The 14,852-nt window shown below is 36.6% G+C and overlaps 1 long non-coding RNA gene across 2 annotated transcripts; it reads right to left on the bottom strand.

Moving 5' to 3' along the window:
- Positions 1–6,837: 6,837 nt before the first annotated feature.
- On the bottom strand, positions 6,838–14,580 carry LOC138110803 (uncharacterized). Of its 2 annotated transcripts, none has more exons than XR_011151070.1 (5): positions 14,041–14,580; positions 10,503–10,631; positions 9,503–9,742; positions 8,714–8,846; positions 6,838–7,045 (listed from the first exon to the last, which is right to left on the bottom strand). It is a non-coding gene; the product is annotated as an uncharacterized lncRNA (long non-coding RNA). The 2 variants fall into 2 exon arrangements; XR_011151069.1 differs by having other exon boundaries at positions 8,714–8,842.
- Between the last annotated feature and the right edge of the window lie 272 nt (positions 14,581–14,852).

Raw genomic sequence — 14,852 nt, 5'->3', positions numbered from 1 at the left:
ATGGTAAACTGTGTCCAAAAAAGATTCTTCTTCTAACCTGAAAAAGAAAGGTGTGATTTGCAAATTTAATACAAGGATGGGAGAGATTTTATTATTCCAGGTGGCCATTCTGGAGTATAATAAAAAATCTAATTTTAAATAAGCCTGTAAAGTTTGTTGAAGCATGGACTGTGACCACAAGAGAGGCTGTTGAGAAAAAGTTTCTGGAGTTAGTAGCTAAGATTATTCATACCTGGTAGTTGTGCAGTATATTTATTTCTATCCCCTTCAGGCAGTTTAAAAATAATCTGAATACTGTGAACTGTTCTTTAAATGTATCAGATTACGGTTTCTTGAAACAATCAAAAAACACTCAAATGTAGAAAGCACATAAATTCAGATTCAACCTGGACAGAAAATGGTATCTTGTTCACCATGGCTATGGACACATATAAAACAAACAAAAAAATCTAATGGTTTCTTGTGATCCCCAGGGTTGACCCTACAGGAGGATGTGTTACGTGTATTGGTTGGATGCTGTAATTACAAACAGCAACAGCATCCCAAGAGGTAATGACAGGCTTCCAAATGGCTGTTGCTTCAACATAACATGTTTTAAGACGTTCTCTTAAAAATAGGAGACAGTGAAGGGGAGAAACTCATAGTTTCTTAAGTAGGATTTTAAGCAGGCAGCCTCCAAAAGCAGGCTGAGATACCTGTAGATCAGCACATCATACTGTTAAAATTAATGACTTTACCAACATCTTGAAAATTATTCTTGGATGTGTAGTGGCCTTAATAGATGTCCTGTATTGTGACCTTCTGTGTTATTATAGATTTGACTATACAGGATATTTCTCATGGTGAGGGAAGGGAGGTGCAAAAGAGAGTTGTTTACTGTAGCTACTTTATACCAGCTTTGCCAAAATATTCCTTCTAAAATCTTTTCAAACACCACACCTGTCTGCTAGGAAACAGAGCAGAGATTCCTTTTTTTTCCTTCGCTATGAATAAGCACAATGGGAATTTTAAAAAATAAATTATGTCATGACTTCCTGCTTTAGATGATGGCTATTAAAAATAAATTTTCCTTTTTTCTTGCAAGTGTCATAATTCCTTTGGAATAGATCAGCTGTGCAATGAAACTATTTTATCTGAAGGACATGAGACATTCAGAGCTGTAGTAACTTACTTCAAAGACTAAGGCCTTATGATCATAACTAATACTTACAGTATTTAAAATTGTTTATTATTCCTCAAAGCATTTGAAAATTCTTCTCATTGTAAACAATATGACAGCCTTCCTTGGTTCAAGTTCACAGCAGCTAAACTCCTGCTCAATCAAATTTTCCCTTAAGTTATTAAGCTGCAATTTTAAACACACATTGCAGCAAGGACTGCATTACATAATGTCTCCCTCAATCTTACTACTGTAACTATGAGACGATACCTATTCAAAATATGAGGCAGGAAACTTTGGGGTTTTTTCTCTGACAATGTAGCAGACTGGAGAGAGAAGTCTAAAGTTTGTCTGTTTAAGGGTGTGATCTGCATCCCTAGTTACTAATTTAGCATCAAACAAGATGATGGTTTAATTAGAAGCAGCACATTGCCTTTGATAAACAGATGTTCCCTTTATTTAACTGCTGCCCACAAAGTTAGCACAAACAGATTTTTTTTCTTTGTTACAGACTGTTAATTTCCGGCCCTTGGTCATTGTGTTCCCATAATCAAAACATTCCCAATTAATATGTATTGCCATAAATTTATTAATTCATCCCTGCATGTCTCCATAATTTCCTTAAAGCACTGCAGCTAAGAAGCTGAGCTTCTCTGTCAAAGCTGTATGAGTAACAGTCCAATAAAGCCACACCTAGTTGTCAGTGGACCAGGATTTGGGTAAACATGGGCCAACCCAGCACTCATGTGTCTGGTGACTTGGTAAACAATGAAGCATTCAGAATTTTAGGGTCCTACCTACTGTGTGAATACAACCCCACCTTGCTATTATTGCTGTAACAGCAAGGTAAACAAAAACTCAACACGCAATTCAAAAGAGCTGCCATTGGACCTACTTAAAAATAATTCTGTGCAATTCTCGACAGGTTGCTAAGCAAATAAAGGCTCGGCTTTGTTCTACTTTTCTAGCCTCTAGGTAAATAACAAGTGTAGAAAAGCACCCACAAGTTAATAAGCAAATAAAGCTTTTAACTTTTCAAAAATTATCTGGTTTAGATACTGTAGCAGATGTTATCTTGAATGTGTTACTGATTGCACCAGTTTATGAAGAATGCTTTGCTTTATTCTATCAGGTTATATTTTATCTTTATGTATCTTTGAGAGCTAAAGATGTTTAACTTTGAACTTAAGTTGAAAGAATTACTAGATGTACCCTTAAAAATGGATATTTACCATTTCTTTATTTTTTCATTTCACTTCAGCTGCTATCCATGTATAGCCACAACATTCATGTAGGTCAGGTTGTTAATACTTCCTAGGCATGGATATGAACAAATGTCCTTAAACTGTAGTTTGTTGATCACTACCTCCGTGGATTTGGTTAAACATACCTTTGTGATTGCTGTGTTCCAGATTTTCAAGCCTCAGCATCTAGCACACAAGTTATGTTTGAATAAGCTCTCTTTTCAATTATAGCTTTAAGGCTTCACAAAACCTCATTGGAAATTCTGCCATCCCAGGTTCAAATTCTTCATTCACATTCACTGACAATACTTATATCTAGTGGGAAATCTAGAAAGATTTCCTCTCAAGCACTCCATCCACCCCTAAGAGCATTCATTTTAATAGCATTTCTTGTAGGTACATGATAGTATAGTTTTGGTTATTTTGTGCTCGTGAATAGTTAAATATTTATGACCTGATCTTTTCAGCAGCTGAGCATCTCCTTGAAGGTGATGAATGCCATTGCTTTGATCAACGTGCTACTTAAAACTTGCAGTGATGAACTGCTGCTGTAGTTGTGCTTGCTTTCATGAAATACTTAGGCCATGCAAGGGAATATAAGAGTTTCTTACTTTGCCTTTATTTCCCTGAAAAAACACACAGCTGGAGCCTATGGGTGAACTGTTACAAATGAAGAGTTCTATCTATCCTAAATCCTGTATTTATTTACACCAATGGGACTTCTTGTTTGAAAAAGGACTGGTAACAGAAGCATTTCCAAAATTAAATTGTAAGATTTTCCACGACTGTAAGAGGTTTTTTTCATGAGTTCCCTTAACTAAAAGTATTAGAAAGGAAATCATACAGGCTGTAGGAACCACTGTGAGTCAAAAAAACTACTGGGAGTCTTAGAACTATAATACACACATTAGAATCAAGCAATCACAGCTATATGATAAGAAAACCAATGATCACAATAGCAAATAGCTCTGCTACTGCAAACAAACTTCCCTTTCATTACATAAAATTGTATAGAAAAGTAAATTAGGCCACAAGTAGTAACATAGTTCAGTTGTAATACATGATACATTTCCTGCATCACATTTGTTATACAGCTCTAGTTTCTCTGAGAAGACTATCCCAAAGTCTCCTTTTAAAGAAATGTTGATATTTTATATAGAGAGAGATATTTTTATACATTTATATAAGCTTTGAATATAAGCAAGGTCTGTATGGAAGCAGACAATTAAGGAAAAAAAGCTCTCAGTGTTGCTTTTCTAAAATTAATTATGAAAACAGAGTAGAGAGTTCTCTATTAATAGGCTGATTCCCACTAGACAGTAGCCAAAGAAGGAGACTCCCTTCCTCTACTTGGAAAAGACAATATGACACCCCATAGCTTGCTGGCAGTTTACCCCTGCATGGAAGAACTCAATCTATGGTCATTTTAAAATGGCCTTCTTTCTTAACAGACAGGGATTTTGGCCCAGAAGAAGACTGAAAAAGGTGCACAGATCAAGGGCTAAACTATTTACCTTTTCAACTAGTACATACTAAAGAACTTGTTTAGCAAACAGATCAGTCCTAGGTGCATTGGAGTTCTACTGTCATTTAAGGCTTAATTGAATGTATGGATTTACAGGTGGTTTGCAGCCACTATATGATTTTTGTCTTTAATTTGCCAGCAAGCCTTGGTTCTGTTTTGGAAGGTAACCAACTTATAAAATGTTCAACCTATAATATGCCCATCTAGGCCGTATTTTAGCTTCACTTTATGCTTTTGGCTCCTTTGGCTTTTAGAGGCAGGAAAATATTGCTCGATAGGAAGGGTTATTTTTCGGTTGCCAGAATTCCTTTGCAGTTTTAATGGAAAGAAGCAGAACTTTTTGGGGGGAGCCAAAATCTCATTTCCATTCCACTCTCATACAGCCACTGTTGTATCTGCAGGGCCTGCAGAATGTAACTGCTGCGGCAGGGCGAACAAAGGCGCCATTCAGCGTGGAGAGCAGCTTCCCTTCCGCACCGCGCTCTGGCCACGGCGAGCTTGGCTAGAGCACGCTATCTGACCGACACAGGATTCTCTGCCTGAACAAAACTCCCCAAGGACACCCCTTTGGCATCCTGAATTAGTCCAGTGGGATGAAGACTTCCTTTTTAGCACTGGCGTGAGCGCTGAAAGACAGCTGTGACTCGCTTTTGTTTCCCCACTCTTTACATACAGACGTATTCTTTGGGATCATACTTCACAAAACTATTGCCCCTTGGAGCTCAGGTGGCTGGTTCCACTACCCCAACTGTGTGCTGGGATGGTATGTTCCGAAGTTGCAGAAGCTGTAAGAGGACATTGTTTCTAATCTGCCACTTCTGGGATCCCATCGCAGGGGTCATTTCCTGACTTTTATCTCATTTCAATCCAGTCCCTTGAAAGTTCCCACCCCCTGTAACTTTGTAAACTAAGTAAATAAGTGATGTATTTTCCCATATTCCTAGGTTATGCACATAAAAGAAATTACTTTCGTTTACCATTTTGCTTAAGAAAATTAATATAGAGGCAATTGCTGATTTAAATAATTAAACTAAGATTAAGCTATAAACTGTCTGCAAGGAAAGGAACACATTCATAGTGTTGGTTCATTTTCAGACTTCAGGCTGATGAAAAGTACACAAAAAATGTTAAAGCTTCACAGAAAGCTTAACGCTTTTTAGGAAGAGTTCTGTCAATCTTCAACACATCTTTTTTTTAAAGAGCAAAACCAGGTCACAACTTTCATTTTCAAGCCCTAGATTACATAGTACCCATACTAGATTCAAAAGGCAGGCTTTTCTTCATAGATAAACAACAGATATGGCTGACAGAGGTTAGGCCACCATGACTATAAGCACCATTTCAACACAGTCACCATTATGAGCTTTGCCAGTACAACATCAAAAGCCAGTGATTAAAGAGAAACAAGCTAGGATTAGTTCATCAACTTTATTCCTAATGAAATAGCATTGAAGCAATGGAAGTTTATATCATGGATGCATAAGGCCCACTATATCTGCAGTTTATTTCTGCATGTCATGAACAGATATGGCAGAAATATTTTCCCAGATAAACCAGTTTAGCACCAATGACTTTAGGGACATACCCTTTATTTAAATCACTATGATCAATATAATTGAATGTACAGTACAGTTCTAATTTGAGTGATAATGCAGCAAACCTCTGATTTCTGTAGTATGTTGTGTTTCCTCCTTTCTTTCTCAAAGTAAAACTATTTTATTTATAGTCATCCACAAAATGTGGACTTCGGTAACAGATGAGTCACAAAGGATTGGTGGTTCAGTTCAGATACACATCCAGAAGTTTAGCAGTTTCCAGAGTTTACCTGATCTCATCCAAACTTCTCCAGCTGGGAAGTTAGATGGCAATTTCCTAAAAACAGTCTGTCTTGTGACTTTGTAGTGTTTCCTTGTTTCATTTAGGTCAGCTGTAGTTCAAGAACTATATTTTGGCATTTCCAATTTCAGTTCTGGCTGAAACAGAGAAGTGCCAAGACATAACTTCACAACAGCTTAAAAAAAATTTTTAAGATATTAGATATGCTCCCTGTTGGTTTGAATTTCATGTTAATTTTATTCTAGATAGGCTGATCTAGCCATTTCCACACAATAATATCCCTAGTTTCTTCACTGACCAAATATATTTTGTCCAGCAGCATTTTTCAGAAACAAAGCTATTTGAATTGAGTGTGAAAACTGGCTGGCACATAATTACATAGAAAGATTCCTGGACTGTTGGCAATATTGGCAGATATTTTTCCCAGCACTTTTTAACCTAGCTCTAAGTCATTGTATACTTATCCTTAGACTAAGTGGCATGAATAGATTTATTTAGAGTACTGTTACTAACGGAGTCATTTATACTACAGCAAATGAGGCAGAATGCTGTTACATCTTACCTGGCATATTCTCTTCTATTAGGAAGTCCTATAGTTGTGTGAATGAGGATTTTTTGAACAATTGCATCAGGATTCCAGTCCAAAATTGGAGAATAATCTTTAGCAGTGATATTGCCTAAAACTTCTGACTTTTGATTTATTTTTATTATATTTCTTGTGTTCACTATAGGGAAATAAATGCAATTTAAATGGATTGGTCATTTGCATAAACTTATTTGAGTAATCAGTTTTTAAACCTTTAAGAACCAGCTTCCGGAAGAATGAAGATAAATTGCAGAGAATGCAGTTCAAGAAAACAACCCATGGATGTGTGACGTACTTTTGCATTGTTTCATTGTAATACTCCTGTTTCCTGCATTTTAACATAAACACAAACACACATGTATCTGGACTTTCATTCCTGAAATGCAATTTTTGCAGCCTTCACTGGTAAGTCACACACCTACACTGCTCTTAAGCACTGGTATCTCACACAAGTGTCCAAACAAAATTCACATATAACACTTTCTGTTAAAAAAACCTGATGGTATGGCAGCCTTGCACTTGTAGGATGTCAGTGAATGCTAATGGAATTTAGTAGAGGCAGGGTTTCCCAGCTATACAAGTACCTTTGAATTTTGTTGGCTGCAAAGCTGGCTGATTGTTCTGATTTTTGTCTTCTTCTCTCATACTTTTGAATGATGAACACAATTTGGTTTAGGTGTTTGTACTGAAGAGGTCTAGGAAGGAGAGTAGAGTTTGAATAAGAAAAAAAAGAACTAAGATATAGATAGCATTTAAGAAACCAAATAATGCAGCCAATATTATGCTACTGTAGTAAAGAATTCTTAAATTCTTAAATTGGCCTAAGCAGCTGCAAATGGCAAGGAATTAGTCTTCTCTATTTCACCAAGATATAGAACATAACCTAATGAAAAGTCCATCCATTCAGTTTTATTCTCTTCTGAACTTTCAGATTATCTATAAATATATTTAATGCTAGTGGTTTACAATCTTTGGGACACAAATTCTTTTGTTAGATATTAAATAAATGAAGGAAAACAGTAATCATGGAGATGTAAGCTTTTGCTGTGTTGACTACTAGTTACTTTTAAAAATTTACTTTAGGACCTTGTACCATAGAAAGGTCTCCAAGTCAGTGGCTCTTCATCTAACACTTCTAAAAAAAAAAAGTGCTAATTAATTTCAGCTTTTCTATTTTTTTTAATTAATCAAAATTCTTGGCCATTAAGAGGAAGTTCCTGGTAGATGTCATCTTGCCCACACTATAGCAAGAAGCCATGAAAGAAAATCAACCTTGCGTCTTTGTTAGCCTGGTGAAAACTTTTAAAGAGCAGTCAAGAAGCAACTTCTTTTGTCTTTTATTACCAGTAGGTGTGGCCTGCAGAACTGTCATGGGGTTTCATAAACCTCAGAGCTAGCTGAAGACTTTATATCAAAATGTTTTGGTCTACTTTTTTTTCCTTTTAGAAAACATGGTGTTGTAATATCTTTTTTTTTTTTTTTTTCCACAGGAGAAAAGCCTTTGTGTAGAATTCCTTCCCTTTCCCATTAGGAAAATCAAGAAAAAGATTCTTTCTGGTTGACTGAATATGAAACCAAATATTCTGGTTTGCTGAACTAATCTGAAATGTTTCATTTGAAGTCAGCACATACTGAAATCAGTATTCCTCTGCAGCTGCTTTGCTATACGTCTCATACTCCTATTTCCTCTTGCAGGCTAGTGTTTCTTGGTCAAACTCTCTTTTCCAATTAGATGGACAGTACTTCATCAAAGACACATGACCTGTGCATTAAGCAAAAGACTTCAGTTTGGCCATATGAAAATATTTCATTGGGAAAACCCTGAAATCAAGTATTTCCTTATTTCTGCACTGAAATTGTTCAAAATAACACAACACAATAAATAGGAATGTCAGCTCTTGTTTCACTCTGAGATGAAAGGATATATGGCAATATTATTAGTCTCAAACAGATGACGGTCTGATTTTCATTCAGATCAAGCACGATTAGAAAGACCTTCCCATCCTACTAGTACAAACTAAATCACTTCAGTCTGCATACTTTGGTCCCAAGTTTGCTCAAGAATCCCATAGGTTTCCAGAACCTGAAGAAGACAGCATTTTATGTGTTTCTTGCATTAAGGCATGAGTCTGCTCCCACTGAACAGTGTGTGTTTTGTCACCAACTTCAATGAGAGGATCATCTTAAGTGAGTATTTATGGGTATAACAGCAAAGCCATGGGGCATATGGTTATCTCTCAATAAGCCACATCGTCCTGTGATTTTTTTGCTTATACAAATCATAAATGGCCACTTTGTAATAGAATTAAGTTATCCAGATTCATAACAGAAGAACCTTTGAAAGTGGAAGTACTGTTACTCACTTGTTTTTGAAGTTGCTTGCTAACATGGCTTTGATAGGGAGAACAAGTAGATCAGTAAAAACATGGCTTGTTTTAGGGTCTAGTCCATCTTCTGATCAGAGAAACAGCATCCACAAGGCTGTTCTTTAGCTATCTTCGATGAGGTGTTTAAAAGTAAAACAAAATATTGAATGTCCATTGATCACAAGCAGTACCACATGAACTGTCATTGAGTTGATTTTGGTTTTTTCATTCAAAACAGTTTCTGTGTGAGAAACCCAGTAACATCCCTAGCTTTAAATATTTGGGACTTAGTGCATCTCACATATAGCCCTTCCCTTCCCTTCCCTTCCCTTCCCTTCCCTTCCCTTCCCTTCCCTTCCCTTCCCTTCCCTTCCCTTCCCTTCCCTTCCCTTCCCTTCCCTTCCCTTCCCTTCCCTTCCCTTCCCTTCCCTTCCCTTCCCTTCCCTTCCCTTCCCTTCCCTTCCCTTCCCTTCCCTTCCCTTCCCTTCCCTTCCCTTCCCTTCCCTTCCCTTCCCTTCCCTGTTCTGCAATCATTCCCAGAAAAACTATCAAGAACTTTATGAAGATGATCTAAGTAAGTAGTACTAGCATTACAGTACTAGTATTAAAAACTGCTCTGAGTGAACTTCTGGGTACAGGATTTAAATTCTTTCACATGTGCCCCTACTTTCGTGTATCAAGAAAGATCTCTTTCACAGCATTGCCAGCTTCACTGAAAAGTACTTCATGTTTACCATTATTTGTTTTTGTCAGGTAATTTTCAAGTTCTCCTGAGGCAGAACTTACCCAAGAAGTAGGACTTGAGATTCCATTGTGCATATTATTACCATTCCACAGCAGCAAAATGCCATCTTTTCATTCTATAATAACAGCAAAAAACTGAATTTCTGACAAGCTGAATTCCCATGGCTAATATTGTGACTGACAACACCAAGAACAGCAGCTTTATTTTTTTCATGTTTGGCAGGATGCCTTTGGGTAGTTTACATGACTTAGAACAGACACTTCTGTTTTCTTCATGGAACCCTGGAAGTAAAAATGGAAAATCATAAGGTTTCCTTTATTCATTCTGTGATAAACTGGTAATCACATAAAAGAAGGATACTGACACACATTAAAAATAAGATCAATGCAATAATATCCTATATTCATCTTGTAACATATTGCTGTAATTATGTCAGACCAAAACATCTCTTACTGAAGTCAACTTGAACCCCCACCCCCCTGCAGAGATACAAAATCCTTTGAATTTTCCTTTTAAAGGAGCAAGATATTCAAAACTTTGAGCTCAGATTACCTTTAGCTACAGTGTGCTATGAGTGCCCCTTAAAAATTTTGGATAATTGGTAAAGAAAGCTACCTATCAGTTTGTAACTGGTGGAGCTCTTTTACAATCCATTCAACACTATCCTTGTTTTCTTTTCTACTCTGGCTTTTTTAGACTACATTACACTGTTTGCTTTCATCACCATGTAGCATCAAATAAAACCTGGATAATATTTTTACCAGTTATTTTCTCTTTCTTTTATACCTGTTTTCTGTCTCTTTTCTCTGTAAGAAAAGCAGCCAAAACAACCACAACCAACAACATAATTCCAAATCTGTTAAGTTGCTGATTTCATATGTTTTTCGGCATCTGCAGTGATTTCTACACACATTTCTGTCAGTATTTATAATAATGGAAGACATTTTTCCTTTTCAAAACTATAAATTTCAGTCTAAAACATCTTTTGCTAATACATGAGAAGACAGAAGTCCGAGTTTAATGAAATCAATTTCATGTTACCTAAAGCTTCTCAGTACAAGCCTGCTGAGTCCCCAGTTTCAGGGCAGAAACTATGGTTCCACAAATAGTTGGCCTAATCATTCCCATAGAAGCTGCAGTTGTTTCCAGCAGAAGCCAATCCCCACACCACTAAAATAAAGAATTGAGGAGACAAAAGAAAAGATGTTGCAGATGGTCATTCTGATTCTTATCCCCATTTGATGAAACATAGAGCACAGCTGCACTCATCTAGTGACAATTTCAGCTCAGACATGTTATGCTTCCGCAGCATCGATGGGAGTGCACCTTCCCTGATTGTGTCTCTTGGTTGGTACTCAGCCAGTATGTGCTGATAGAAACCGTGGCTGGGAAGGCTCATGTCAGACTGTGGCAAGCAAGGAGGCAACACAACAAGCAGAAACCACTAAAGGAGAACTCAGATGGAGCCCTGGTTTTCAGTTCTGCATTCTTAATACCACATGTTGTTTGCCCTTAACTCTGAAGTTGCCCTGTCGATTGCTTTTGTCTTCTGTTCTTTGTTGTTGGCAATTACTGGATTATACAGGATGAATTACGGGAGCATCTGAAATCTAGTTAAAGATACACTTACTGAAGGGGAAAATGCTGGTGTGATTACAGACCTTGTACTTGCTCAAGAATATTATAAGCATTCATTTTGATAACAACAAGGACTGCACTTGTCCAGTGGAAGTACCTGTATTTATTCATTTCTATTAAAATATCAAATCAGAATTTCCTTTAGCTGTTTGTCTACAGTTTACAAATTGATTTAGACTGTGAAGTGCAGACTTTACAAGGAATTGAAGTCTTTTACATTTCAGTTGCTGCTTTTGGCAACACCATACACTGTTAACAGTTTACCATAACCTCTGTGCAGAAAAAGTATTTAACAGTTGTAGTGTCATGTAACATACTTCGAAACTAAAATATCTGTGACAGATACCCTAATACTGTCAGAATTATTAATATCAACACTTAATTAAGGATCAAATTTCTGACACTCTTTTAACTGGACAACTAATTTAACAAGTTGGTGTTACAAATTGAAGTAATTTACACTGCCTTAAATTGACAGAATTAGGCAAATTTTTTCAGAATACACTTACTACCTGCACAATTTCTTTTTTATTTTAAATATTTCCAGCACTTCTAATTTTATTTTGCATATCCATGGGATGTAAAGTTCACCATTATTTTTTATGCTGGTGCATCAGTGTAGCAGAGGTTTTCTCATTTCATAAAGCTACCTGCACAATTTCTTTTTTATTTTAAATATTTCCAGCACTTCTAATTTTATTTTGCATATCCATGGGATGTAAAGTTCACCATTATTTTTTATGCTGGTGCATCAGTGTAGCAGAGGTTTTCTCATTTCATAAAGCTTACATGTGTGACTAGATTTAGTTCAGCAGTTCTATAAAGCCAATTCTGTTGAGTTAATTACTTATCTAAATGAAGCGTGGCTTTAAAATAATCATAATCATGTGCCCCATGGTAACTTAGTGAACAAAAATGGGCAATATTTTCACTTAATGTGGTTCTGTTACTTTTCTGACTATGATTTGCTTTTATCCCATGAAGGACAGTTTACTTTGTAGAGTCTAATGAACAGTCAAGGAAATAATGCCTACAACATTTTTTTCCCACATTCTGTTAAGGAGCAGCTTTAAAAGACACCTGGGAAAAGAAATGTAAATCTACAGGTAACTTAAAGCAATGCAATATGCTTATATGACTGTGGCATTTGTAAAAGTTGACACTATATGGGGAATACTGTATCATCTGTCTAACAAAAAAATAAAAAAAGAAAGGGAGTATATTTTTCCTGTCTGTGTCTTGCTAAAATTAAATGCAGCACCAAATGCTAGCCATGGACTTAGATTCACCTGGCTAGTGATCTTCAGGTCTCTCAAATTCCTTAAGCGGCTTTCTCCTCAAACTTCCAGAAACCTGGTCTCTCTCTAGGATATGCAGTAAGACTGTATGTTAAAATTCAGTCTCTACCCATTAGCACCCATAGAAACATGAGCCTTCTGTAAAAGAGATTATCCCATGCTTGTCCTTACACAGAAAACAGAAGTTGATTTGCTGTCGGTTGTGTTTGGGATAATGGTTAGTGACATTATTTAGGACATGGGAGATGGAGAACTAATGTCATTCTCAGCCTGAGGGTTTTTTAATCTACCTCTCTCTCCTCTTTGTGGCAATTCTGTAATCATCCACTGACGAAGCAGGGTGGGTGAGATGTGGTGATACTGAATTACCACAGAACCACGCGACAGAAAAACAAAGGTTACTCTACTCTCACTATGTAAAACTCAAACAAGTTATTTTACAGCACTGAATTAGCTGAATTTATAAATAAACACAGACATAAATAAGTCATTTTGTGACTGTTGTGGCAACATAATAAAACCAGTTTACAATAATTACCTGTTCGTATAATTCCCAGAAAAATTTCTATATTATTTAGACATACAAAGCATATGGCAGCTTTGTATATTAGGCCTTCATCAATATAACATGATAATTGTTTAAGTATTTTGTTGCATTAAGAGCTGTGCAGCATCTGCTTCCCGTCAGACACGGTAGTTAGATGAAAGTATTTTATAAAAACTTAACTAAATTGTTGCTCCTTATACTTGCGAAATAAGAACAGAATTGTCATCCTCAGTTGTAAATGGAAAAAATTTTTTTCAAGTGGTTTATGCAGCTATGGAGGCTGTTTGAAGTTAGGCTCTTCTGACTGCAGAATCAGCGTGTCTTCCTTAGCAGCACAGAATGGTCCTGCAGTTAGTTTCATCTGTAGAGAGCTGTGTTCAAAATCTCACCCACTATTTTTTATTCTATTTAACATTCTAGAATACACTTCTACCTAAGCACCTTACTCTTTTTCAGTAAGACTCTCTAGTTCTGCCTCTGCCATATGTGCAGGAGTATGAAAGGATGACAATGCTCCAAACTTTAAAGTGTATTACAATTCCTGCCATAAATTGGAGAATACCTAGTCAGTTGACTGAAATTTTGTACTGCAGTGGCCTGTGAAATATGATGCAGAGCTGCAAAGTTGTCTTAATTCTTCTTGTACCCTCATGGAATCCAGCAAATGGAGCACCCAAAGGATTTTTATCTTTTAAAGCAGTTCTACCATCCTTAATTTTAGGGGATTACCAGCATTCATCTACTTTGGTCCAAATAAGAAATCAATGTTACTGCTGATGGAGTACTCTGAATTTTATAATAAAGTGAAATTACAAGTAAAAAACTGTAACAAATGCATGCATACAGGAATACCAGTCCCTTTCAACTCAGGTTCACAAATAAATCTGGTATCAGTCACAGGCATTATGGTTTCACTGAGTTTTGGACACCTGTGTACATCATCAGAAGAAATACCATCTTCATCTGTGCAAGATCCTGATGTTATTTGCCTCACATGTCTTCAAAACTTACAAGCAGAGAAGTACAGTAATAGAAAAATCAAAATTTCACTAGCCAAAAAAAAAAGTCATTGACAGCTATTTTTTATCAGTCTTACCTGAATCATTGCAACACTTTCAGGCATCAGTTAGAGATCCACGCTCCTTTCTTCTCAGTGTTGCATATTCTTAAACTTAAGACTATACGAAGCTTCTTCCTGTTTTTCCATCTGATATTAATATTTTGAAGGGGATTTTTTCTCTCTTTGTTAGATTCCTGTAAACAGATCCTAACTTCTGCGAAGTGAGTGAATTTCTATACAGGAAAAATAATTAGATTAAAGTTCAAGGCTGATAAGAGCGTCACCACCAATCTGTGGCACAGAGCACTGCTGCTGTATGCAGGGGGACATGGTAAAATTAGTCTACTTGAGACAGAAAAATCCTGAGAACTCTTTTCTTTCCCCTCTAGTTTCAGCTTCTGTTACCTGATCACACATATATTATGTTTGGGGGGATTTATGTTGGTTGTTTTCTTTTCATTTGGGCTAATTATTGTGTCAGAAAAGCCTGCCCCAGGCAAGATTTAGTCCAAGTCCTGCCTGTTAGATCCAGGTAATTACTTCAAGAACTGAACTTCAAATTCTACTTTTTTTCCAGGTAACAGGTAGGTCAGTTTAATTGGTATTTGATTGCTTCTCTGTAGTTAAAAGGATTCCTGATGGGAATTGGCATTTAAAATAAATCCAGTCTCTGTAGTAGGCTACATCCTGGTCAGGTCATTGTTGGGAAGGGGGAATGGAAGAAGATCTAAAATGTCCAGGGCATTTAAATGAGGAAAAAAATTAATGGGCTCTGTAAGTTCAGTATTGTAATATACTTGTAGGCCTAAAATCCAGGGAATTTTCCTAAGTCTGAAAATTTAATTAAA

The sequence above is a fragment of the Aphelocoma coerulescens genome, chromosome 5, assembly GCF_041296385.1.
Source record: "Aphelocoma coerulescens isolate FSJ_1873_10779 chromosome 5, UR_Acoe_1.0, whole genome shotgun sequence".
NCBI classification, from domain to species: domain Eukaryota; kingdom Metazoa; phylum Chordata; class Aves; order Passeriformes; family Corvidae; genus Aphelocoma; species Aphelocoma coerulescens.
This window is presented reverse-complemented; position numbering and strand designations above follow the sequence as displayed.